A 26,795-nucleotide genomic window follows, 5' to 3' on the forward strand; every position below is an offset into this window, starting at 1 on the left:
CAACTTATACTCTCCCTCACCAAGGACCCCGCCAGCGCCAAGACCAACCTACAAGAGGGTATGAAGGACGTCGCAGATTGGATGAGGCTCAGCCGCCTAAAGCTGAACTCTGAAAAAACAGAAGTCCTCATCCTCGGCAACACCCCGTCCGCCTGGGACGACTCCTGGTGGCCCACGACCCTCGGCACCGCACCGACCCCCACAGACCACACCCGCAACCTCGGCTTCATCTTGGACCCTCTTCTCACCATGACCAAGCAAGTCAACGCCGTGTCCTCCGCCTGCTTCCTCACCCTCCGCATGCTCTGCAAGATCTTCCGCTGGATCCCCGCCGACACCAGAAAAACCGTGACCCACGCCCTCGTCACGAGCCGCCTGGACTACGGCAACACCCTCTACGCCGGGACCACAGCCAAACTCCAAAATCGCCTGCAACGCATTCAAAACGCCTCGGCCCGCCTCATTCTCGACATACCCCGCAGCAGCCACATCTCCGCACACCTGAGACACCTGCATTGGCTCCCTGTCAGCAAAAGGATCACCTTCCGACTTCTCACCCACGCATACAAAGCCCTCTACGACAAGGGACCGGAATACCTCAACAGACGCCTCAGCTTCTACGTCCCCACCCGCCTCCTCCGCTCCTCTGGCCTCACACTCGCTGCTGTCCCTCGCATCCGCCGCTCCACGGCGGGTGGGAGATCTTTCTCCTTCCTGGCGGCCAAGACCTGGAACTCCCTCCCCACCAGCCTCAGGACCACCCAGGACCACTCCGCTTTCCGGAGACTCCTTAAGACCTGGCTGTTCGAACAGCGATAGCCCCCCACTTTTTCCCCTAGCGCCTTGAGACCCGCACGGGTGAGTAGCGCGCTTTATAAATGTTAATGATTTGATTTGATTTGATACTTGTATGATCGACTTTGGTTGAGTTGGCTTTACTCCTGAAATCCCTATTCAAAATGTCCTTAACAAACACTACGGGGGTCATTACAACATTGGCGGTAAAAGCCACTTACTGCCGTGCAGAAGACCGCCAACACACTGCCGCGGCCGTGGAATTCTGCCACGGTCATTATGACCCAAAGCCCAGAATCTGCCAATATTTAGACACCCACATAAGTCCGCAACACCAAAGGTCAGTGATAAACTGGCGATAACAATACCTCCACTGTCACGCCAACAGGAATACGCCCACACTATCACGACCCACGAATCCACGCTGCAGTCTTTCAACTGTGGTATTCCATTGGCGGTACACACCTCCATGCTCAAAATACACACACTTTTACAAAACACATCCACATTGGACAATTCAAAATATACACACCTGATACACATACACACACCACTTCCACACATCCAATACAATATAAAACACACACCCACATCACCCACAAACCCCTACGACCACAATTGTGACTGAAGGCCAGAGAGAGACACCACCATCAACAACACTAGCATCCACAAGCACTCAACACTATCACTCACATAACATCCACGCACCTCACACAACACACCTCTAACTAACACACACCACCCCACACATCACCCACACCACCCCGTGGCCCCGCAAAGACACCCCAGGTTCTCTGAGGAGGAGCTCAGGGTCATGGTGGAGGAAATCATCCGGGTAGAGCCCCAGCTATTTGGATCACAGGTGCAGCATACCTCCATAGCTAAGAAGATGGAGCTATGGCGCAGAATTGTGGTCAGGGTGAATGCAGTGGGACAGCATCCAAGAACACAGGATGATATCAGGAAGAGGTGGAACGACCTATCGGGTAAGGTGCGTTCCGTGGTCTCAAGACACCACATCGCAGTGCAGAGGACTGGCGGCGGTCCCCCACCTCCTCCCCCACAGCTAACAACATGGGAGGAGCAGGTCTTGGCTATACTGCATCCTGAGGGCCTTTCAGGAGTAGCTGGAGGAATGGACTCTGGTAAGTCAAATCTTAACTACTACACCCCCAACCCTACCCCATGCCATCACATACCCCCACTCTCAACCTCACCCCCATCACTCCAACTCCTCACACGTCCCAATATCACAAACCACACATCCCATACCCCAGTCCTGCATGCAACACCAAAGCATGGACACCCATCACCAAAGCATGGCCACTGCACATACACATACACCCCCCTAAACATTCATCACACAAGGTCCTACACAAGAATGCAAGCACTGGGGTACACGGTCACCCACCCATTGCACACCATGGCACACACATATGCAATAATCATGCTTTTACACCCCTGCAGGACCCCTACCCAACGTCACCGGACAGGAGGGTCCAGACATGTCCACTCCACCCACAGAAGAGGCCCACAGTGATGACAGCAGCTCTGTCCAACTGGATTTAGACGACCAGCCCGGCCCATCTGGGACCTCGGGACAGTCGGTTCCCCTGACACTGGCAAAAGCCACTACAGAGCTTCCCCCCTCTGGAAACACATGCACAGCACCCACCCAGCGGGCTCATACCTCTGTCCCCAGGACACGTCAATCAGCAGTGTGTCCACCACTACAGGGAATTCAGGCTAACCCACCACTCCAACAACAACAGGGACCTGGGGGCACTGGCAGTGGCACACGGTTCAGGGGACAGAGGCCCAGGAACACAGGGGAACTGGGAGGGCTGCTGTGCGACAGGGGGAGGACAGGCCCAGGGAACCCACTCTCCACGAGGCAGTCTCCAACATCATGGGAGCCTACCACCATTCCCAGGAGACGATGGCAACGGTACTGGCCAAGTTTCAGGAGACCCAGCGGCTGCAGAAGGAACAGTATTTGGGCTTCAGGGAGGAACACAAATCCATCAATTCCACCCTGGGCACCATTGTAGGGGTGCTGAAGGAACTTGTGAACACCAGGAGGGACACTGTGGCACAACAAGGGGCCCCTGACACTAGCCTGGATGATGAACTGCCCACCACCTCCACCGGCACTAGTGGACAGGAGGCACCGCCACAGGACCACCACACCAGCACCCCACCCCCTGCAGAGGGAGAACCATCCCGTAAACGGTCCATGAGATCCAGGACAAAGACAGAGAACAATGCCAAGACCCCTGCCAAGAAATGAGACCACCCTGATTGTCATCCATTTGTCCCACCTTGTCACCCTGTCCATCCTTAAACTGCCCCAGCTCCACTTCCCATGCCCCTTTGGACAATGCACCTGTGAGACTAATAGACTGTACTCTGCCATGGACATTCCTCCACCATCACCCCTCACGATTTTACAACCCCCTCCAATATTGAGCACTTAAATAAACACCCTTAAAGCACAAAACAATCTGGAGTCTGTCTGTGATTTCGAAATAGTGTATTAGCAATTACAGTGGCAAAATGCTCTTTCAAATGTAATATCAACATACCTATGTCACACAGCTCTAATCCATGAGGAAATAAAGCAGATGTCACACAGTGGGACCCACATCTGTGAAATCGTAAGGGAAAGTGACAACTCAGTGACCATACACTGGGTGAAAATGACAGACAGTAGAGAGGTAGTAGATTTAAATTAGATGTAGCAGGCAGTGTTCTCTTCTTACCTCTGTCACATTGGAAGTATTGCAGGATCACCGTGTTCCTGTTGTCAATGTCCTCTTCTTCTGCTTCCTCGTCTTCACTGTCCACAGGCTCCACAGCTGCCACAACACCTCCATCTGGACCATCCTCCTGCAGAAAAGGCACCTGTCGTCACAAAAGCCAAGTTGTGAAGCATACAGCAGGCCACAATGATCTGGCATACCTTCTTTGGTGAGTAGAATAGGGAACCACCTGTCATATGGAGGCACCGGAACCTGGCCTTCAGGAGGCCGAAGGTTCACTCTATAATCCTTCTAGTTCACCCATGGGCCTCATTGTAGCGTTCCTCTGCCCTTGTCCTGGGATTCCTCACTGGGGTCAGTAGCCACAACAGGTTGGGGTAACCAGATTCACCTGCAAATGGCGAGGGACAACTGTTAGACACACACTAACTCATAGGGACATCCACAGACCCAGAGAACTATTCCCACTGTATTGGGTCCATGTGCTCACCTAATAGCCACACCCGGTGCCTCTGTAGTTGCCCCATCACATAAGGGATGCTGCTATTCCGCAGGATGTAAGCGTCATGCACTGAGCCAGGGAATTTTGCATTAACATAGGAGATGTACTGGTCTGCCAAACACACCATCTGCACATTCATGCAATGGTAACTCTTCCAGTTTCTGTACACCTGTTCACTCCTGCATGGGGGGACCAATGCCACATGTGTCCCATCAATGGCTCCTATAATGTTGGGGATATGTCCCAGGGCGTAGAAATCACCTTTCACTGTAGGCAAATCCTCCACCTGAGGGAAAACGATGTAACTCCGCATGTGTTTCAGCAGGGCAGACAACACTCTGGACAACACATTGGAAAACATAGGCTGGGACATCCCTGATGCTATGGCCACTGTTGTTTGAAAAGACCCACTTGCTAGGAAATGGAGTACTGACAGCACCTGCACTTGAGGGGGGATTCCTGTGGGATGGCGGATAGCTGACATCACGTCTGGCTCCAATTGGGCCAACAGTTCTAGGATTGTGGCACGATCAAGCCTGTAGGTGATGATCACATGTCGCTCCTCCATTGTCGACAGATCCACCAGCGGTCTGTACACCGGAGGATGCCGCCATCTCCTCACATGCTCAGCGGACGGTGCCTATGGAGGAGAACAGCGAGCAGAGAGTCAACCAACTCTGAGGTACGTAAACACAGCTTACTCTGAAAATATTCATAAATCGAAATTTGCCTGTATGAGTGTTTAGGCAAGGCCTAGGTATGTGTGACGCAGTCAAAAATAATGTCATGTGCCCCCCTTGAAATGGTGGCTGCCTGACCTGTAAGGTGGGACAAAGGGATATGAGGTAACTGCGCTGGCGTTGTACACCGTCGCGGTAGGCGGTCGAAGACCGAGGAGCAATTCTGCATTGGTTAACATTGGACCCTATGGGTCCCATGAGCCAATGACGATGTACGCCGGCAGTGACGGTACGCACCGCCACGGACGTGACCACCATTTTCTCTCTGTTCAATCACTCGATACCTGATCTTCGACAGGAGAGGACCTACACTGCAAGTGCTGCTGTGACCACAGTCTGGAAGAGACAATGGCTCGTGTGTCGGGGGAAAGGGCCCCTGCCTTCAGCACGGAGGAGTTGGAAAAACTCGTGGATGGGGTCCTCCCACAATACACGCTACTCTACGGTCCTCCAGACAAACAGGTAAGTACACTGTGAGCATGCTGTATGTGCAATGCCTGTGTGGAGTGGGGTAGATGAAAGATAGGGGGGTGAGAATGAGGCGTGCATGAAACGACGGTGAGTGCATGTGCGTCATGGCAAGGGTAGGGATGCGGGCCAATGACTGTGATGGTGCAGTTGGTAATTACTTCTCTTTTTCCCCTGTACAATTCCTGTAGGTCAGCGCCCACCAGAAGAAGGACATTTGGCATGCCATCACCAAGGAAGTCCGGACCCTGGGGGTCTGCCACAGACGGAGCACCCACTGCCGGAAAAGATGGGAGGACATTCGCCGCTGGAGCAAGAAGACGGCGGAGGCCCAGCTGGGGATGGCCTCCCAACGTGGGAGGAGTGCTTGTCGCACCATTACCCCCCTGATATTAAGGATCCTGCCAGTGGCGTACTCGGAGTTGGATGGGTGCTTGAGGGCATCACAGGGTGAGTACACTCTTATTCTGCTGATTCAGCGTGCATTGTAGGTGTCTGGGGGGGGAGGTGGGCTGAGGGTTCCCCTAGGCCAGGACGAGTTTACTAGTTAAGGTCCCTTCTTCAGGCAGGCCCTGTGGCACCCCACCCCACCTGTGTAGAGTGCCAACTACACCTAGTCAGGCTCCTGTGACATCCATGTGTGCAGAAATCGGCCATAGCCTTGTAAGCCATGTCCCAGGGATTGAATAGTGGACTCCAAGTGCGCGGCGTATTGCAGGGGGCTTCTATGTCTGTCGTGTCCGCCAACGGTAGCGATATTGCATGCACTGAACATGTCTGTCTTCTGTTCCCCCCCTTTTTGTGGTCTCCCTGTTCTTGTGTGAATTAGCATCATCAGGCGGAGGAGCAGTGGCACCGGAGCAGGAGGGAGCTGCATCCCACATGGCCCTGGAGGGCGACACTACGGAGTCTGAAGTCACCTGTGGGACGGAGGGCAAGGGGAGCTCCACGGCAGGGACAGGAGCTGACACCAGTGATACGGACTCCTCCTCTGATGGGAGCTCCCTTGCGGTGGTGGCCCCATCTGTGTCCCCCGCATCTACAGGTACAGCCGCCACCCCCCCTACCAGCACTGCCCTCCCAGCAGCCCCACAGCGTTTGCCCCATGCCCGCTCACCCAGGAGGGTGGGCATCACCTCTGCCCCAGGCACCTCAGGCCCTGCCCCAGTCACCCCTGCTGCCCTCAGTGAGGAGGCCATTGACCTCCTCAGGTCCCTCACTGTTGGGCAGTCTACCATTTTGAATGCCATCCAGGGTGTAGAGAGGCAGTTGCAACAAACCAATGCATACTTGGAGGGCATTCACTCTGATCAGGCAGCCCTTCAGCGAGCTTTTCAGATTCTGGCCTCAGCACTGATGGCAGCCATTGTCCCTGTCTCTAGCCTCCCCCCTCCAACTTCCTCCACCCAGACCCAGACCCACACCCCTGTACCTCAGCCTATCCCAAGCACATCATCAGACCAGCATGAACACACCTCAACACACAAGGGATGCTCTGGCAAACATAAGCACCACACATCTCACAGGCACTCACGCAAACATCAGACACAGGCAGACACACCAACATCCACTGCCTCCACTGTGTCCCCCTCCTCCTCATCTCCCTCCTCCCTCCCTGTCTCGTCTCCACTAACACCTGCATGCACTACATCCTCAGCCACTATGTCCATCACCAGTACACCCACCACCACACCCCGCTCACGTGCAGTCACCACCCCCACTACTATTCACACATCCCCTGTGTCCTCTCCCACTGTGTCTGTGAGGCCACCTCCCAAGGTACACAAACGCAGCCACACACCCACCCAACAGCCATAGACCTCACGACAGCCTCCAGCCCATGCTCCTTCACCCAAAGACAGCAAACGTACACCTCCTACAACCACAACCTCTTTCTCCACTCCCAAACCCCCTCCAGCTTTCCGTCCCAGTGTTCCTAAGAAACATTTCCTGGCCAGCCTTGACCTCTTTCTCTCACCTCCCCCACCCCTTCAGTCTCCAAGGGCCCGACTTTCTAGGTCCCATCCTAGCACCTCAGCCACAACATCGGCGGGACCAGTGGTGCCAGTAGTCACCGGATTATGGAGTGCACCAGGCAGCAGGGCAACCAGTGTGGCAAGGAGCCAGAGCACGGACAGTCCCCCACCTGTCAAGCATAAAAGGTTGGCCAGTGCCCGGCAGGAGAGGGGAAAGAAATCAGCCACCGAAGCCGCTTCCAGGGGTACAGTTGGGAGTGTGGAGACAGCTGCGACACCATCCAAGGTGGGGAAAGGGCACATTAAAATCGGCAAGTCTGGGAAGATCAGCACGGCGGACAAGACCGCCAGCAGCCCCCCTGCCCAAGACAGGACCGCCAGCAGCAGCCCCGCTGCCCAAGACAGGACCGCCAGCAGTACCGCTGCCCAGGAGAAGACCGCCAGCAGCAGCCCCGCTGCCCAAGACAGGACTGCCAGCAGCACCGCAGGCCAGGACAAGACCGCCACCAGCTGAACTGCTGCCCAGGACACTGCCGCCAGCAGAACCGTAGGCCAGGACAAGACCACCACCAGCAGAACCACTGCCCAGGACACCGCCACGAGCAGCACCGCAGACCAGTGAGCACCAATGATTCTGACGCTACTGAGGCCGCCACGGGCAGGAAGAAGCACTCTGGGCACCAAGCCCCCTCCAGAACCAGTGGAGAGTTACATCCACTACCTCATTCCTTGGCAGGATGAAGCACTCTGGGCACAAAGCCCCCTACAGAACCTGTGGAGAAAGGCATCCACTACCTCAGTCCTTGGCAGGATGAAGCACTCTGGGCACAAAGCCCCCTCCAGAACCAGTGTGAAGTTACATCCACTTGAGAGACTGTGGCTTTGCACTCCTCAGGATTGAACAGTGGGCAACCCACCCACTGTAGCGACTTGAGAGATTGTGGCTTTGCACTCCCCAGGATCGAACAGTGGGCAAACCACCCACTGTAGAGACTTGTGAAACTGTGGCTTTGCACTCCCCAGGATTGAACAGTGGGCAACCCACCCACTGTAGAGACTTGAGAGACTGTGGCTTTGCACTCCCCAGGACTGAAGAGTGGGCAAACCACCCACTGTAGAGACTTGAGAGACTGTGGCTTTGCACTCCCCACGATTGAACAGTGGGCATGGAGCCCCCTCGTGGATCTTGCGTCGTGCACTCAACCGGCTGAGGTGCCTCCCCTTCCCTTCTCCCTGAGGTGCCTGTTTTATTTCTATCTGATGCCCCTGCAGTGTTCTCTCCGTCTTGTTCAGGTATTGAGTGTGGGCCTCACCCATGCCTTTTGGGCCCAGTGATCCACAGACTATGACGGTGGAATCCCTTGGGCTTGTGTTCTTGGTGTATATAATTGTATATAGTATAAATGTATATATTTGTAAATATTTTTGATTTATGTAATTGAATATATCACATTTATTCTACTCATTTCCTTTTGTCCTTGTATTCTTCCAGGGGGGTTGGGGGGTGTAACTGTAATGTATCAGTATGTAATAGTGCGTGTGTTGTAGTAGGTGAGGGTGGGGGTGTTGCATGTTGCGTGTGTGTGTCACTGTTTTTTCCCTCCCCCCTCCCCTGTGTTGTAGGTGCAGTACTCACTGTGGTTTTCGCAGTTGGCGTTCGTGCTCCTGGTAGAGGAGCAGGAAGATAAAGGCTGGGAATATCTGAAGTTCTGGTTCCATGGCGTCCTGGTTCCTCGTGGGGTGTGTAGAGATGAGCGTTTTCCCTTCGAAGTCCTGTTTCTGCCGTGTTTTTGTTCGCGGTGAATCCACCCCGGAAAAGGTGGCGGATTGGTGGGTTGTAATAGTGTGGGTGGTACATTGTCCTCCACCTGTCTGTTGGCGGTTACCGCTGCGGTGTTTGTTTGTACCGCTGTGGTGGTCAGAGTGTTAAAGTGGCTGTCTATGTTGGCGGTTTCCGCCACGGTCGTGATTCCATTTTTTTTTACCGCCGGCCTGTTGCCGGTTTTACCGCCACTTTAACACCGACCGGCAGGGTTGTAACGACCACCTACGGTTGGAACTAATGCATTGCAATGAATGATCTTTGATTCTTTTCTCATTTCTCAACCCCTTAGATTGACCAATTCAGTCTCCATTTATACAATGCATAGATGTATACTAGTACTACACACCACTGTAAAATTCCTTGGGACTCTACTAGCTAGATAAAGAAAGTCACAAAGAATGCTATCTCACTGATATCACTAATTCACTATCGTGACCGGAGTACAGAGGTGAATGCATTGCAATAGCTTCTTAAATATTCAGCCAAAGCAAGCGCCGGCGAGTACGATTAGGTAGCACCGAGCACCTTCCTAGCTCAAACTAGATCACATAATAATATTCTTAACATAAACTAAACACAATTTACCTCTGAGTGTGAGCAGCATGTCATTTGGAAAAAAAGTTAGCATTGTAGAACTCAAACACAACAAATAATATAATTAATACTCTCTAAGCCCCAGTATCTCTATGCCTAGCAGGTCGAGCAGATCCTGTTCGCAGACCATGAAATGCACCCAGCGGTGCATTGGCTGCTGGGTAGTGCTCTGGACCTAGGTGGTGCATCAAAAACACCGGCGCACCCTAGCCCAATGCAGCCAATGCTCCCGCAGGGGGTAACTGCTACCAGGCCTGCTGCATGCTGCCACCATGGAGGGGAGGTGGCGGTGCACATAAAAAAACAGTGCTGAGACCTCCTCCTCACTAAAGATGGGCCATGGCTGCACCCCTTGGTGGCACAGATGCCTACAAGGTAGGCTGCTGCTGCTGGCTGTCTGGGGGACCCTGCCACTCCTGCTCCCTGTTCTCTGGCACCGCCCTGCTCTGCACAGGAAACAGGAGGAGAAGAAAGGAAGAAATAAGGAAAAAATAAAAATACAAAAGGTCACAGAAGCACAAAAAAATGAAAACAACTTAAAAATAGTTGGACACAAATGAACCCACTAATACAATAAATAAAAATGAGGGGCAGATTAATTAGAAGGGTGGATGATTAAAAAGATTGATGAGGGATGAAAAAATGCCCAGCATCATAAAAAGAGTGAAAAACAAGATGGTCTCGCCCATGCGAAGTGCGTGGGGCCCTTTGTGTGCAATTTTTAATGCAAAAAAGTACTTCACATTGTGTTTGATGTAAAAAGCAATGCTAACTGGTAGGACGGGGAACTCTGCATGCCCACAGAGCTCTACGTAGTGTAGCAGAGTTTGTTCGCTACTTTGCATAGTTCCACATAGCTCAACTCCACACACTCAGCTCACCCCTAATCCTAATTTAGGAGATTTGTTTGAGTAACACATAATGATGATGGACAAAGTGCTGAACCTCTTAAAACACTCAACCCCAGTAACAGATCTGGGTTAAATCCATTGTGCTTTTGCTCACCATAACACTCCACTTTGGACCCAGCCATAAGCAAATCAGTCTTTACCCTGCTCCCATGGGAACAGTCTAGAAAGACCTGCTAGGCCAGGTCCGCCATGGACCATAAACAAGCATCCTTGTCCCCAATTTCAGGGTAGCACCCCTCATCAGCCAGACTAGTTTAAATCCAGCGGCACAGTGAGCAAGGGACACACGTCTGGGCATAACCTGGCCACTTACGATGACTTTAGCAACACAAAAGGATGATGGACCAAGTGCTGAAACCTTTCAAACACTCACCCCCAGTCACAGATCAGAGTTAAATCCATTGTTCTTTTGCTCGCCATGCCACCCCAGTTTTGACCCAGCCATCTGCAAATCAGTCTTGACACTGCTCCACATGGCCACTGTCTAGCCTGAACTGCCAGCCCAGGTCCTCCCTGGACAGGAAATAATCTCCCTGGGACAGGTTTCAGGGCATCACCTCTCATCTTTACTATAGTTGGCCTAAATGGGAAGGGCATGCCCAGACATGGGTCCCATGCTCACTTTGCCACTTGATTTAAGCTAGCCTGGCTGATGGGGACTGATACCCCAAAACCATTCCCAGGATGCTTGTCTCTTGATCATCATCTTTGGCCCCAACAAAACCATATGGGATGGCTCACGGTGGCCCACCGCCCTAGGCCCCTCACCAACCCCCGCAAACCACGCACGCAACCTCGGCATCATCCTGGACCCCTCCCTCTCCATGACACAGCAAATCAATGCACTAACCTACTCCTGCTTCCACACAATCTGCACTCTGAAAAAATCCTTCAAAAGGATTCCCCCAGAGACCAGGAAGACAGTCACCCATGCACTCATCAGCAGCAGACTAGACTACGGTAATGCCCTCTATGCTGGCACCACACTCAAACTCAAACGCAAACTCCAGAGAATCCAGAACACAGCCGCACGCCTTGTCCTTGGCCTCCCCCGCCATGAACAAATCTCACCACACCTCAAATCCCTTCACTGGCTCCCCATAGAAAAGAGAATCACTTTCAAGATCCTCATCCAGGCACACAAATCCCTCCACAACACCGGCCCGACCTACCTCAACGAAAGAGTGAACTTCCACACCCCCACCCGCAACCTCCGATCAGCCGACCTCGCACTAGCTACAGTCCCCCGCATACAATGAAGCACCACAGTAGGCAGGGCCTTCTCTTATCTCTCCCCCATAACCTGGAACTCCCTCCCCACCAACCTCCGCAAAACCAAAGACCTCCTACTCTTCAGAAAAAACCTCAAGACATAACTGTTCGAACAGTAACCCCCCTCTCACCCCCTCACCCCCCCCCCCCCACAAGCGCCTTGAGACCCTCACGGGTGAGTAGCGCGCTCTATAAAAAAAAATTGATTGATTGCTCAAGGGAGGACCTGGCCAAGCAGTGAACTGGACTGTCCCCATGGAGAGCAGGGTCAAGGCTGATTTGCATATGGTGGGGTCCAAACAAGGGTGGTGTGGTGATCAAAACAGCAATGGATTGAACCCAGATCTGTGACTGGGGGTGAGTATTTGACAATGCTCAGCATTCCGTCCATCATCTTTTTGTGTTACTAGATTTGTTTGACTAGCCAACTTAGTGCCATCCCCTAGGATGTGAGATTTTAAAATTCTTGACTATATGACTGAATTAATTACCTAAAATGAAGATTATCATAATGTTTCTTTATATTATTTGCAATAGAAGAGCAGATGCTGGCAATCTTCAGACTTAATTGTATTGGTAGGGACACACTCGTGAGGGTGATTATTCCCTTTTCTTGCTTTCAGAGATTGTTGCTAACAAGAATATCATAGCTATTGATAGCATGTACTCCATGGTTGGTGCTCAGGGTATTTTTTTCCGTTGTTGAATTGCATGCTTGGAGTTCAAAAAATTTGCACACGAAGATCCATTCCACGATGCTGTTGTCTCTTACCATTTTCTATGTGCGACGGATTTTTAGTTTAACATTAAGTGAATTTGTTAAAAGGCGATACCATTCTTGTTGCTGTGATGTTTATCTCTGTTGTGATTATCTCGTCAAAGATCATTAGTCTTTCAGAATTTGTACACCCTCTACGCTGGGACCACCGCCAAACTCCAAAATCGCCTGCAACGCATTCAAAACGCCTCAGCCCGCCTCATCCTCGACGTACCCCGCAACAGCCACATCTCCGCACACCTGAGACACCTGCATTGGCTCCCAGTCAGCAAAAGGATCACCTTCCGACTTCTCACCCACGCACACAAAGCCCTCCACGACAAGGGACCGGAATACCTCAACAGACGGCTCAACTTCTACGTCCCCACCCGCCCCCTCCGCTCCTCTGGCCTCGCACTCGCCACCGTCCCTCGCATCCGACGCTCCACGGCGGGTGGGAGATCTTTCTCCTTCCTGGCGGCCAAGACCTGGAACTCCCTCCCCACCAGCCTCAGGACCACCCAGGACCACTCCGCTTTCCGGAGACTCCTAAAGACCTGGCTGTTCGAGCAGCGATAACCACCCCCTTTGTCCCTAGCGCCTTGAGACCCGCACGGGTGAGTAGCGCGCTTTATAAATGCTAATGATTTGATTTGATTTGATTTGATCATGAAATCGTTTTATTTGGGTTACTCGTAACTTATAGCCACTTTGTTACAGCAAACTTCTATCCCTTATTTCTTTTCCAAGTTTGGCTACACTTTATATCTTAAAACTGTCTTTTCTACTTCAAATCTTGGTTTTTAAAAGTGCATTTTGCCTCTACAATAAATGAACCTCTTGTAAGTGTTTGCCTTTGAAATACTTATGTTTTTTCGGTTCTTTATCTGTTATTACTGTGGATACACTGCCAGCCTGGTGGATTTTCTGTGAATTTGGATAGGTGCACCAATATGGCATTTTTGCTCAGCTAAATGTACCTTAGTTGTGTAAATAAATATGTGAATCAGTAAAGATGTCTACATAGCTGCTATACGATGACTTAAGTAGATGATCTATAACTCAAAATCAGCTACAATCAGTTTGACAGATTGGGAGTCCAGTCACATAAAGTTATCTCTAGTGACAACAGTTCTCTCAATATAAACTGTCCAACAGCTGTGTTACCAAGAAAGAACATACGGGATGAGATACAAATTGGACAAGCTTTGTAATCGTTTGTGCAACTTGTTACTGTTATTACATGATGTTTCACTCACAACACTCTCACACACTCCTCCAGATCTTCTGCTGCTTTGAATTTTCAACCTGTCCAAATATTACACTTCATTCTTGTGCAGTACACTATGAAATAAAAGCGTACACGTTACTTCTGGTAAACAGCTAACAGCGCTACGTTGCACATATGACACACCATAATTAAGACACGTCATTAATTCACATTTGTGTATTTCACTCTCAGTGTGTCCACTGCAGTAGTGTGGTGCAAAATGATGCATCCCCCTCCAACCAACTGTAAAGAGGGGGCCTCTGAGCCTCTCATACCTCAGAGATATTCTTTGGCTTTGGGTTGAGCAGGACCCCAGAAAGGGTGAAGATCCCTGCACTGCAGTGGCTTTAGGGGCCTGTGTTACCTCCTTTGTCCTCTGGCAGAAGGCAACGTTGTATTTCGCTTGGAGTTGGGTAATAACACTAAAAAAACATTCATAAGGGATGATACTGGGAAGAGGGATGAAGCTATAAGGACCATCACACTTCATCATTAATTGTTCTAAATGTAAAGTCGACTTGATGTCATACAAAATGATCTGCTTTTTCAGTTTTCGGGTCAGTTTTCGCTCTCTTTTTAAAAAATGCACACAAAGCACGTGTTCTAATACAGGGAGCTCACAATGCAGACAGGTGAAACACGCCTTTACAGATCTGGCATTTAATACACAGGACGAACAACAAAATACTGTTTGCCTTATAAAGACGGAAGCACAAGAAAAGGGATTTAGTGGGTGGAGATTAAGTCCCACCCTGAACAAGTAATAAAATTGTCAAACTCAGTAGACTGCACCCAATCACTGAACATCACCAATAATGGTTAAACTTTTGCCGTGGTGCGGGACTTTGCCTGAGGTGGACACAGTTCGGGAAGGAGGGAGGTAGGCTGTATTTAATTGGTTATCCTTCTTAACTGCCAAAACCAAGAGGACTTTATTGATGTCAACATACTGAAATTACACATATGCGTGGTACATCATGATATACGCACCTCTCAGACTTATTAAAGGGCTGAGTGGTGAGTGCCTGAAAATGGGGTGCTTGGCTCACGTTGTGCTGCAAGGAGGATAAGGAAGAAGTCACCAGACAAAAAGATGAAAGGCAACAAGAAGTGGTAATAGTGGAAGATTCCACAGATAAATAAAGGCAGAAGATAAGGAGAAGTCTAAAAAAAAGCCAATGGCACGGCTTGGAGTTGCGGGTCAGCAGAATGTGAGGGGGTAGTACAGAGCAGAGGGGAGAGCCCCACATTCATAAACACGTTTTCTGCTTCACTCTCTTCGTTGCTGCTGTTCAGTCTACGATTTGGGGCAATTTACACAGTTTATTTGGATTTGGCAATTAGGATTGGTTTGGCTCGAGAGGAGAGTTGCTGAAAAGGGTGAATGCACACTAAAGACCAAAAATGCACAATTGAGCTAGTTTTTGTAGATCTGAAAGATTTTCTTGATAATGAGACCGTTTTCCAAGGTTCTCTTTGAGGCCTGCTAATTATAGTCCGGTTTTTATAAATTTTGAATCACTTGAAGAGCACGTTTTTATTTACTGTTGTTCACATAGCTTGATTATCCACATGTTCAGGATTAACTATTTTTTTGTTTTGCTCAACATTCACAGACGTGCTTAGTTATACCGTGTTTCACATTTAATCATTATAATTATCACTATTCCCATCGCCAGAAATATGACTTCAGCTGCCAGGAGTGAAGTGTCTAGAACCTGGCCAAAGGAGAATATGTTAAGAGGATGGCCAACAATGTAGACCGCCCAAAACGTAAAGCTGTTGCCTGTATATTTGTGGAAGATTCAAACTACTACCCTTCCTGAGCTTTAAAAAGCTTTCTGTTTTTATTACATTGTTTATCTTTGAGTTTGCCAAAACATTTTTCTGAGGAGGCTTGTGTCAGAGGATATAGTTTTCCTGCAAATCGAGTAGCTTACTCTGGCGCAAGCGCTTTTCTGCTGAAGCAGGATATGTCACCAAGTAAGTGTTTTTCTAGGGCCTATACCTAATGAAAAGTGTAAAACAGAAAATGCGAATGCCCTTCTATAAATCTTATATGCAGAAAGAGGTTTTTCTTTGGATCGGATTTGTTTGAGATTTTCTCATAAATGTATTACAGCTGAGTCATTTTTAAATTCGAACCAGAAGTGCATGAATATTTTCTCATGCCTAATCTGAAATTCAAATGATGTGAGGGAATTTTTTCTTACACGTTTACCTTTTTTTAATGAAGTTCTATCTACTACTGGCGTTTGCAGCGCAAACATTAAACAAGGAACTGTACAACAAAACAATGTTTGGATACTTTCTTTTATCACTAATCATACAATTAGGTTTTTTTAAAACTATTTGTAATAATACTACAGAAAGAGCCAGGCACAATGATTAATGTATAGGGAGTATCACCTTCCTCTTTCTGCCATGCTTCTTGGCTAGTCATTGCTGATTTGTTGTACAACGGAAGAACCTACCTGACTACAGAAGGTACCACTTTTCTCTTCATGTCATGCCTCTTGTCTAGTGATTGTTGATTTGTATACCGGAAGCACCAGTCTGGCTGTACAGACAGTACCATCTATAACTTCCTGCCATGTGCCTTGTATAGTGAATGTTGATTTGTAAACCGGGAGCACCATTGTCAATGTAAAGACAATGCAAGCTTCCTCTTCCTGCCATGTCTGCTGGCTAATGATTTTTGATTTGTAAACCGAACGCACAGCACAGAAAGTACCGACGGGACCAGCTTCCACATCCTGCCTTGACTCTTGTCTAGTCTAGTGATTGTTGATTTGTAAAACCGAAGCACACTACTGACTGTACCGATGATACCAGCTATCGCATCCTGCAGGCGCTCATGTTTAGTTATTGTTGATTTGTACACCACAAGCACCAGTCTTACATTACAGGTGGCATCGACTTGCTCTTCATCTATGCTTCTTGTCTAGCGATTGTACCGGAAGCAAAGTATGATAGGATCACAGGGTCCTGTAAACTCTCCCAGTTGTGAGGCACATTTTCAGCCAATAGACTATCCAATGCTAAAATGCAATGCAAACTTTTCAACATTACACAGATTAATCCTCAGACAGCAGTGGTGCACATGATCAAAAGGATATAGCTGATTTGTGCTTTTTAGGAGTACTTTTTTACAAAAAGAAAAACGTGTGTGCCTATTAGGCAGCTCCCAGATGGAAAGAGAAACTGAAGCATATCAAAGAAGCTAACTATGCATGGCATTTAATCTGATAGAATTTATGATGGTGAGATAAGAAAAATTACAGTTCCCAATGCCATTTAAATGATGGTATTTTTGTTCTTGGTCAAAAAGCTGTCTAGCTAACACATAAATGTCATTTTCTATGCCTTAGAAAATCATGTCTGCCTAAGGAAGGGAACCTGACGTTTATCCTCCTGATTAATAACCCACTGGCATCTCAAAACGGTCTTTGTATAACTCAGAAAGATTTTTTTAATTGATTCTTGCATGATTTAATGTTTTGAGTTAATTGTTCTGAACTTCTGAGTGACGCCAGCAGACTAGCAAACAACTAGCTAAGCATGTTTACAATCAGTGCCATAACCATTCAATTAAAAACAAAAAAAACCGTTTTAAAACATATATTTATTGGGGCGAAAAAATGCCAAGGCCGTTGAAATTCTCAGCACAAATAACTACAAAAACCTGAAAGAGAAAGTATAAAAAACGCCAGAAGAAATTACAATATTAACAATGGACGCTAGGAAGGTAAAAACATCACTACAATGCATTTTTCAAAACAGTGCCTCTGATGGAAATTCCTTTCTCTACCCTTTCGAGGTCTGCACTCACAGGCATTGATCCTCCAGGAGTAAGCACAGTTTGGTGTTCAATTGTGCTTTATTACTCCCCCCTGGTTTTCAATTGCCCACCCAGGTGTTATTGGAGCCAGTGAGCTCCAGCCAACTCGGGAGCATTGTCCACTTCTTATCTTGTTTCGACTGTAGGCATTCACATATGACCTACGCTAGCCACATTTTCATGACCCTCACCCTGTACAAATACCTCTTGCTTTACTAGTGTTTTGTGACCGGTGTTTCTGAGTCAACAACATCCAGCTGTGCCTTACAGTCGATGATGGCCTCATTCTGCGACAAGAAAAAACAATACTATCGAAGACAGCCTCATGACTGCCAAGAATCAGAGCCAAAAGAGTTAAATTTAAACCATGCCACAATGTATATTCACACTCTTAAACATCTTGCTATTTCAATTCAGTGCACGACTCCTAGAATGGTTGTGTGTCGCTCCAGCTCTAGCACAAAGGACCAAGGGCCAGATGTAGCAACTGACGAATTTGCGAGTTGCAAAGTGCGAGTCCATGCGACTCGCAATTTGCAACTCGCAAATTCGTATGCAGTACGGTGTCTCAGACACCGACTGCAACTCGCTATGGGGTCGCAATGACCCACCTCATGAATATTCATGAGGTGGGTCGCAAATTGCGGCCCCATAGCGAGTATAGGCACTCGCTAACATGGAGGCCTGCTGACGTCAGCAGACCTCCATGTTCGTGACCTGCTTTTAAATAAATCAGTTTTTTTTTTTTAAGTGTAGCCCGGTTTCCTTACAGGAAAACGAGCTGCACTTAAAAAAAAACCGAAACCTTTAGTTTCGGTATTTTTTCAGGGCAGGGAGTGGTACCTTGGACCACTCCCTGCCCTGAAAAAATATTTTTGGGTCCAGTCACAAACTGGAAGGGGTCCCATGGGGACCCCTTCCAATTTGCGAGTGGGTTACCATCCACTTGAAGTGGATGGTAACTGCGATGCCATGGTATTGCATCCCACTGCGACTCGCAAATAGGAAGGGAACACCCCTTCCTATTTGCGAGTCGGAAATGCATATTGCAAGTCGGTAACGACTCGCAATATGCATTTCTGCATAGCAAACCCACGTTTGCGACTCGCAAACGGCGATTTTCGCCGTTTGCGGGTCGCAAATGGTTTGCTACATCTGGCCCCTATTCTTCTAATTCCTGTCCTTCCTGACTCCATATTGCATTTTGTTGAACATTAGTTCTTGTTTACTAACGTCGTCATGTCTTGTCTCGCTTCCCTGCTAAGTTCTCACTGCAGACCTGGCTTAACATAGCAGCACCTGTGGTGCATGATTGAAACCCCCTGGGTAAGATTTACAAGACCCGTGCGCTGCCTTGTGTCACATTAGCGTCATTTTTTTACGCTAATGTGGCATTAGGTACACATTTTTGACGTGCCATATTTACAAAGTGGTGCAATGCTTGCATTGCACCACTTTCGGACCCCTTGCTCCACCTCGTGCCTGCGCCAGACATAGGTGGTCATTATGACATTGGCGGTGAGTGATAAAGTGGTGGAAATACCACCAACAGGCTGGTGGTAATTACCACCAAAATATGACCAAGGCGGTGAGAACTCCCATAGACAGCCAATGTACCACACCATCTGCAAGGGCGTTAACACCACTGACCACGGCAGAAACCAACAACAGCCAGGCGGAAGACAAGGTACCGCCCACCATATCATGACACCAATCCGCCATGATTTCCGGGGCGGAACCAATGCCATCAAAAGCCTTGCAGAAACTCCACAGAAGAGCAAAGACTCACCATCAGAGACACAGAGAAGAACAACGCCTCCATGGAACCGGAACTGCAAGTCTTCCTGATGCTTTTTTACACCATGCTTCACCTGGGACACCAACGCCGATGAAAATGACGATAGTGAGTACAGCTGCTTAGCACTCAAGGGAGGGAGGGAGGAAAAGGAGAGTGACACACACACACGCACAACACACACCAGACACACACACACCATACACACAACCAGCTGTAGACATAAGCCAATGGCACACGACACACAGCATTATAAAACAAGGACTAGATTTCGGAAGTACTGAAAATGTATTATCAAGGGAAGAGCCACCATATGAACCAGATATGTACAATTGTCCACAAAGGGCCAACGCCCAGTCCAAAGAACTAACGGCTCGCATGGCCACAGGGCACAGTCCAAGGCCCAAATCGTTTCCTGCCGACATCCTCACAAAACTGTGCAGGGGCATCATTATTGAAGTGGGCAGGCACCTCAGGGGGAGGTGGGTGGGGGGCACCTCAGCCGAAGTCGTGAACTTGCCCACTGGTTCTGGAGGGGGCTCCATGCCCATTTTCCTTTGCTGGGGAGTGCAAGGTCCCAGTTTCTCAGGTGGGGAACTCACGCAGTGGTTCTGGAGGGGGCTCATGCCCATTTTCTTTTACTGGGGAGTGCAAGGTCACGGTCTCGCAGGTGGGGAACTCGCCTACTGCTTCTGGAGGGGGCTGCATGCCCATTTTCCTTTAATGCGGAGTGCAAGGTCACAGTCTCTCAGGTGGGGAACTTGCCCACTGCTTCTAGAGGGGGATCCTTGCACAGCAGTCCCTTGAGGGTGGCCTACATATCTGCTGCTGGAGGAGAGGACTGCACCGTCTCAGCCGGAGCTGGGGGCTCTGTGACCACTGGTGGTGGTGGTGGTGATACCCTGCCAGCCTCTGATGGAGATGAGGGCTGCTGTGTCTCAGCTGGGTAAGGTGCTTCCTGGGCAACCTCTGCAGGAGGTGAGGGCTGCTGTGTCTCAGCTGTGGAAGGTGCCTGCAGGGCAGCCTCTGCAGTAGGTGAGGGCTGCTGTGTGGCAGCTGGAGGTGAGGGCTTCTTCACTTCCATGGCAGGAGGTGAGGGCTTCTTCAGTTCTATGACAGGAGGTGAGGGCTTCTTCCATGTCCTCGTTGTTTAAGTGGGATTCTTCCCCTTCCTGGCTGTTGGTGTGGTATCCTTTCCCTTCCTGGCTGTTGGAGTGAGATCCTTCCCTTTCCTGGCTATTGGTGTGGGATCCTTCCCCTTCCTGGCTGGTGGAGTGGGATCCTTCACTGTCTTGCCTCCACTACTAGGAGGTGCCTCCACTGTCCCAGTGGACTGTTTGGCTGAGGTGCTGGGCTGGGTCGTTGGGACCCTGGTCTTACGGGCAGGGGAAAGGAGAGGGAGGGGGACTGAAGAGGTAAGGTTGGGCAAGAAAAAGCTTCTTAGGGATAGTGGGGCGGGATGAGGGAGGAAGGATGGGAATAGAGGTTGAGGGACTGGTTATTGGAGGAGTATGTCTGCTGGACTTGGGTGCAGGTGCATGGGCAGTGTGCTGATGTGAGGTGGATGGCTGTTGAGTGTCTGAGTGCCTGCGTTTGTGTCCTTTAGGAGGGGGGACAGACAAGGTGGGAGAGTTCTGCTAGTGAGGTATGTGTGCTGCTTGGTGTGGTCATGGTGGTGGTGGATGTTGAAGCAGTGCATGCAGGTGTGAGTGTGGACATGACTGTGAGGGAGGTGGAGGAGGAGGAGGAGGGGAAGACAGTGGAAGCAGTGGATGTGGTTGTGTGTGCAACTGTCTGGTGTTTGCGTGAGTGCTTGTGGACTAAAGTTTGATGCCTGTGTTTGACTCTGCCACTACTGTGTGATGCCTTATGTGCATGCTTGTCTGTATGTGTGCATGGGATGGGTTGGGGTTGAGAAGACTGGGACTGGGAAGTGGTAGTTGAAGGGGGGACAGTAGGAACCGGGACAATGGCTGCCATCAGAGAGGAGGCCAGAGCCTGAATCGATCTCTGTTGGGCTGCCAATCCACCATGGATGCCCTCCAGGAATGCACTGCATTGTTGCATCTGGGATGCCAGCCCCTGAATGGCATTCACAATGGTTGATTGCCCTACAGAGATGGATCTCAGGAGGTCAAAAGCCTCCTCACTCAAAGCAGCAGGGCTCACTGGGACAGGGTCTGAGGTGCCTGGGATGAAGGAGATGCCCACCCTCCTGGGTGAGCGGGCACGGGCAACTCCCTGAGGGGCTACTGGGAGGGCGGTGCTGGTACGGAGTGTGGCGGCTGTACCTGCAGCTGGGGTGGTCCCAGAGGTGTCCGTCACCACCAGGGTGCTTTCATCTGAGGAGGTATCTGAGTCTGTGTTGTCACCTCCTTTCTCCCCTCACCCTCCATCTTACTGGTTCCCTCGGCGTCGGTGGACTCTGCCTCCTGGGTCCTGTGGGATGCAGCTCCCTCTGTCACCAGTGCCCCTGCTCCTCCGCCAGATGATGCTAATGCACACATGGACAGGATGACAGAAGAAAAAAGGGGGGAGAGAAAGGGTACACTGGGTCAATTACAGCACCAACACCACAGTTGGCATACACAGCACCGTCATACACAGAGATCGGGATGGAGCACTATGCATTGCACTGCCATTGATTTGGCTAGATGCCACAGCAAGATGAGAACCAAACACCACCAACTGCACCCCTCCTGGGACCCACTAAGCCCTGACTGACATGGAATGCAAACAAGCTAGGTTACCTGCATTTACCATACACCCACTACCCTTGAGCTGGATCACGCTGCAATGTCTGGCCTGGCATTAAGGGGCACCCACTAACTCAAATGCACCACCTGGATCCCATGCCACCTACCAATTTTTGTAGTAATGCCTACTGTACTCACCCCCTTGTGGCTGCTGTGATGTCCTCAAGCATCCATCCAGCTCTGGGTAGGATGCTGCCAGTATGCGGGCCATCAGGCGGGGTCAGGTTCCGAGGGGCACCCCTTCCTTGTTGGGAGGCCATCCCCCGCTGGGCCTCTGCAGTCTTCCGTGCCCAGCATGTCAGGTTCTCCCACCGTTTCCTGCAGTGGGTGTTCCGCCTGCTGTAGACCCCCAGGGTCTGCACGTCCTTGGCGATGGCACGCCTCAATGCCTTCTTCTGATGGGCAATGACCTGCAGAGGAATCACAGACAGGAGGACACCATTTACCATACAATCCAGCCTGCCACATATATGGCCCACCAATCCCGTTTCCATCACCATGAGCACACACATCGTCCGGCGCCCACCATGTACACTACCACCAGACATCCCCCCGATGACATGATGCTTGCACACTGGAGGAAAGTCCTCATTTTTGCCCTGGTCACCCCCAAACCTTTTGGACAGGTACTGGTGGTTATGTGCCCTGGGTACTGCTTACCAGTCCCAGGGCCAGTGCTCTGTGTAAAGTGGATATGCAAATTAGGCTAATTATAATTGGCAAAATGAACCTACCTATAAATCCCTAGTATATGGGAGGGCATGGAGGTTTAGGGACCCCAGCATAGGTAATGTCCCCATAGGTGCACTGCCGAGGTGCCCAGTGTCATTTTAAAGGCAGGCCTGCCTTGCTGGCTGCTTTTAAATTAAAGTTACATGCAAATTCGACTTTGGAATTAAAAGTAGTTCCAAAGTCTTAAACTATCTTATTTTTACATATAAGTCACCCCTAAGGTGTGCCCTGTGTGCCCCTAGGTCTGGGTGCCAAGCAGGGACTTTATAAATAGTGTTATAAGCCCTGGTGAGGTAAAACAGCCACATTCGCTTTTCCCTCATTGTAGAGAATGGCCTCCATAGGCTAGAATGGGGAGAATTTATTTTAGTTTAACCACAAGTTTGATATCAAATCAATTGTTATAATAAATCCCACAACTTCCAGTTGTTGGATTTAATATAACTTGTTCAGGTAAAGAGTTTTAAACTTTACCTGAAAAGTTGCCAACTTCAGCCCTGCAGTGTTTTTGCTGCTTTGCTTTGATTGGCCAGCCTGGCCAGGCTGCCTTGATGAGGTGTAAAGTGGGCTGGCTCAACACAAAGAGATGTGCCTCGGGGAGGAGATATCCCCTCAGCAGATGGGGAAGCAGGAAGGGCTACCAAACTGGTCTTCAAAGGCAGGGAAGGACATTTGGAGCAACCCAGCAACACCCTCACATCTTGCAAACTGAGACATTTAGGTGCCCCCTTGATTAGATTAGGAGAGGGCAGGAGAGGGGTGTGTTTAGGATTTTTAGCCACACCAGTGGGTGGGCTCAGCCAGATGTAACCTCCAAAAATCACTTTCAGCCATGATGGATTTTTGAGGAATGTCGCTCCCTGGGATTGATTTTTGCCACACTTCCCAGGAAGTGGTCATCACAGGGGGAAGGACCCTGCCCCTGATTGGAGAACCAGGACCCCCCTGTTGTTCACCCAGGAGCAAGGATAAAACTGGCAGACCTGCACCCACATCTCAGATCCCTATCAGATTCCAACAAGGAAGAACTACAGAAGAAGAAGAACTGCCCTGCTGGACCCCTGGCCTGCACCTGGACACTGCACTCTGGAGGACTGTACCAGCTGCACACTTGGGCTTCATCACAAGAAGGACTTTGCCTGGCTTCAACTGGTTCAAGGAGGGACTCCCTGTTTGCTACAGGTGAAAACTTGCTTAACAGATTCCCTTGCACCAACTCCTGAAGAAACCAACCAGCTGACCACTGCCCAGTGGCCAAAAAGGAGTTTGCACCAGGTGCATTCAGAGAGTTGTAGTCCACAACTTCTCAGAGCTTCTGGGACCATGGGGTGAACTGTGGACCTCAAAAGAACCTTAAAAGAACATCTGGAAGAAGATCCAGAAGTTTGGAGAAGTTTGGAGAACTTTTGGAAAAAAGCTCCATAGAGGGACCGACCCGCCGCGGCAAATCTAGCTGGCTTGCCTCAACCATGACTCGGCCTGACTTGCAGGTTCGTCCTGGTGAAGAAAATCTCCGCAAAAGTGACTAAGTCCGAACGTAGGAAGTTGACCAGGACCTCCCAGGCAGTTTATCCGAAGAGGGTTCCAGGGACGTCAGATCAATATTCAGGCTTGCCTCGGTCGAAGGATTTTCACCTCGAAAAAGCGACTAAGTCCGAAGGTGAAAATCTCCACAGAGGGCTCCTGCGACGCATATCCCAGGAAGAGTCCCAGGAGGTCAGATTGGACTGGCAGGTTCGTCCCGCTGAAGAAAATGTCCAGAAAAATGACTAAGTCCTAAGGTAAACTTTTGACTGAGGCCTCCCGCGGGCTGTAGCCGAGCCGGGTTCCTTCGTGGTCAGCCTTAAACTTTGACTTTGCCCCAGTCGTGGTGTGACCAGGTAACCAGATTGGCGCTTTTTGTTAATATGCACTAGAAAGCATTAATTCTTAAAAAATTCATATCTCCGGTTCCCCTTATCCAATTTTATTTGTTTTGGTGTCATTTTAAAGCTACAAATATTTTTATAAATTGTTTTTTGATTTTTCAACTGTTTCCTGTGCTTTATTAATTACTGTTTTGTGATATTTGAATGCTTTACGCTTTGTCTCCTAAGTTAAGCCTTGTCGCTCATAGCCAAGCTACCAAGGGTTGAGCTAGGTTAGAATTACTGAGACCTAACTGGACCTAAGTGGAGGTTAGTGGCCTATTGCTAAGTGTAGGTACTTACCTGCCCTTACCAATAACCCATTTTCCAGCACACACACATCCCCATGCATGCTTCCCACATGCATCGTCCCCATGGTGTACTCACCTGTTGGTCTGGAGGCCCATACAGCAGTCCATACTGGGGTAGGACCCCATCCACTGGTCGCTCCAACTCCTCCGAAGTGAAGACAGGGGCCCTTTCCCCAGTCACACGGGCCATGGTAGGTTCCAGACACAGGTCACAACAGCACACGCAGTGTAGGTGTCGTCCTGTGGAAAGTCAGGAAATAAGTGAGGATTTGGATATAAAATGGAAGTCATGTCCACATCGGTGTATACCGTCACCACTGGTGCAGATACCCATTGGCCACTGTACTCCATAGAGCCCCATATTATCCAATGAAGAATTGCACGGCGGTGCAAGAAAGCCTTCTGCCACGACGCATAACATTGGCAGTGTTTCTTCACTTCCACCTGTCCCAAGATACAGGACAGGAGGTCGCCATTTCATGCTGGTGGACAATGATCAGATAAACCATAACTGCGTCATTGCCTAAAAAAGCACATACATTGCATTTCCATTGTCCCATCACAATGATGCTGTATGTACACTGAGGTGGTGGTTCTATTGTTCAAATTGTGACAGACTACTCATTCTTGTGTCCCTTAGATACCTACCGCTGCGGATGAATTGGAGGAGGAGACAATCCCCTGTGGAGGACAGGCACATTATTCTCACCTATAGACTGGACAGGGCCACAATCACAGAGTTGTGTGCCCAATTGGAACCTGACCTGAAATCAGCTATCCGTCATCCCACTGGGATCTCCCCTCTTGTGCAAGTGCTATCAGTGCTCCATTTCCTGGCAACTGGTTCTTTCCAAGTGACAGTGAGCTTGGCAGCAGGAATGTCACAACCAATGTTCTCAATCATGCTCTCAAGGGTTCTGTCTGCACTGGTGAAACACATGTGCAGCTACATTGTTTTCCCCACATGGAAGATTTGGCAACTGTTAAGGCAGGATTCTATGCAATGGGCCACATCCCCAATATGATTGGGGTGATTGACTGTACACATATTGCTTTAGTCCCCCCCCGCCAGAATGAACAGGTGTTCAGGAATCAGAAGAGTTTCCACTCACTGAATGTGCAAATGGTGAGCCTGGCTGACCAGTACATCTCCCACGTCACTGCCAAGTATCTTGGGTCGGTGCATGATGTCTTTCTCCTGAGGAATAGCAGCATCCCTAATGTGATGGCCCAACTACAGAGGCATAGGGTGTGGCTAATAGGTGAGCCAGAGTCCCCACCCACTGTATGGCAGTGTATGCCTTGAGGTGTTATCCCCATAGGATTGTGTAAGGCTAAAGTTTGTCCCTCACTGTTTGCAGGTGACTCTGGCTACCCAAACCTTTTGTGGCTCCTGTCCCCTGTGAGGAATGCCAGGACAGGGCCTGAGAACCGTTATAATGAGGCACATGGGCGAACCAGAAGAATAATAGAAAGGACCTTCGGCCCCCTGAAGGCCAGGTTCAGGTGCCTCCATCTGACTGATGGATCCCTGTGCTACTGACCCAGGAAGGTCTGCCAGATAGTAGTGGCATGCTGCAT

This window comes from Pleurodeles waltl, chromosome 11 (genome assembly GCF_031143425.1).
Source record: "Pleurodeles waltl isolate 20211129_DDA chromosome 11, aPleWal1.hap1.20221129, whole genome shotgun sequence".
NCBI classification, from domain to species: Eukaryota; Metazoa; Chordata; class Amphibia; order Caudata; family Salamandridae; genus Pleurodeles; species Pleurodeles waltl.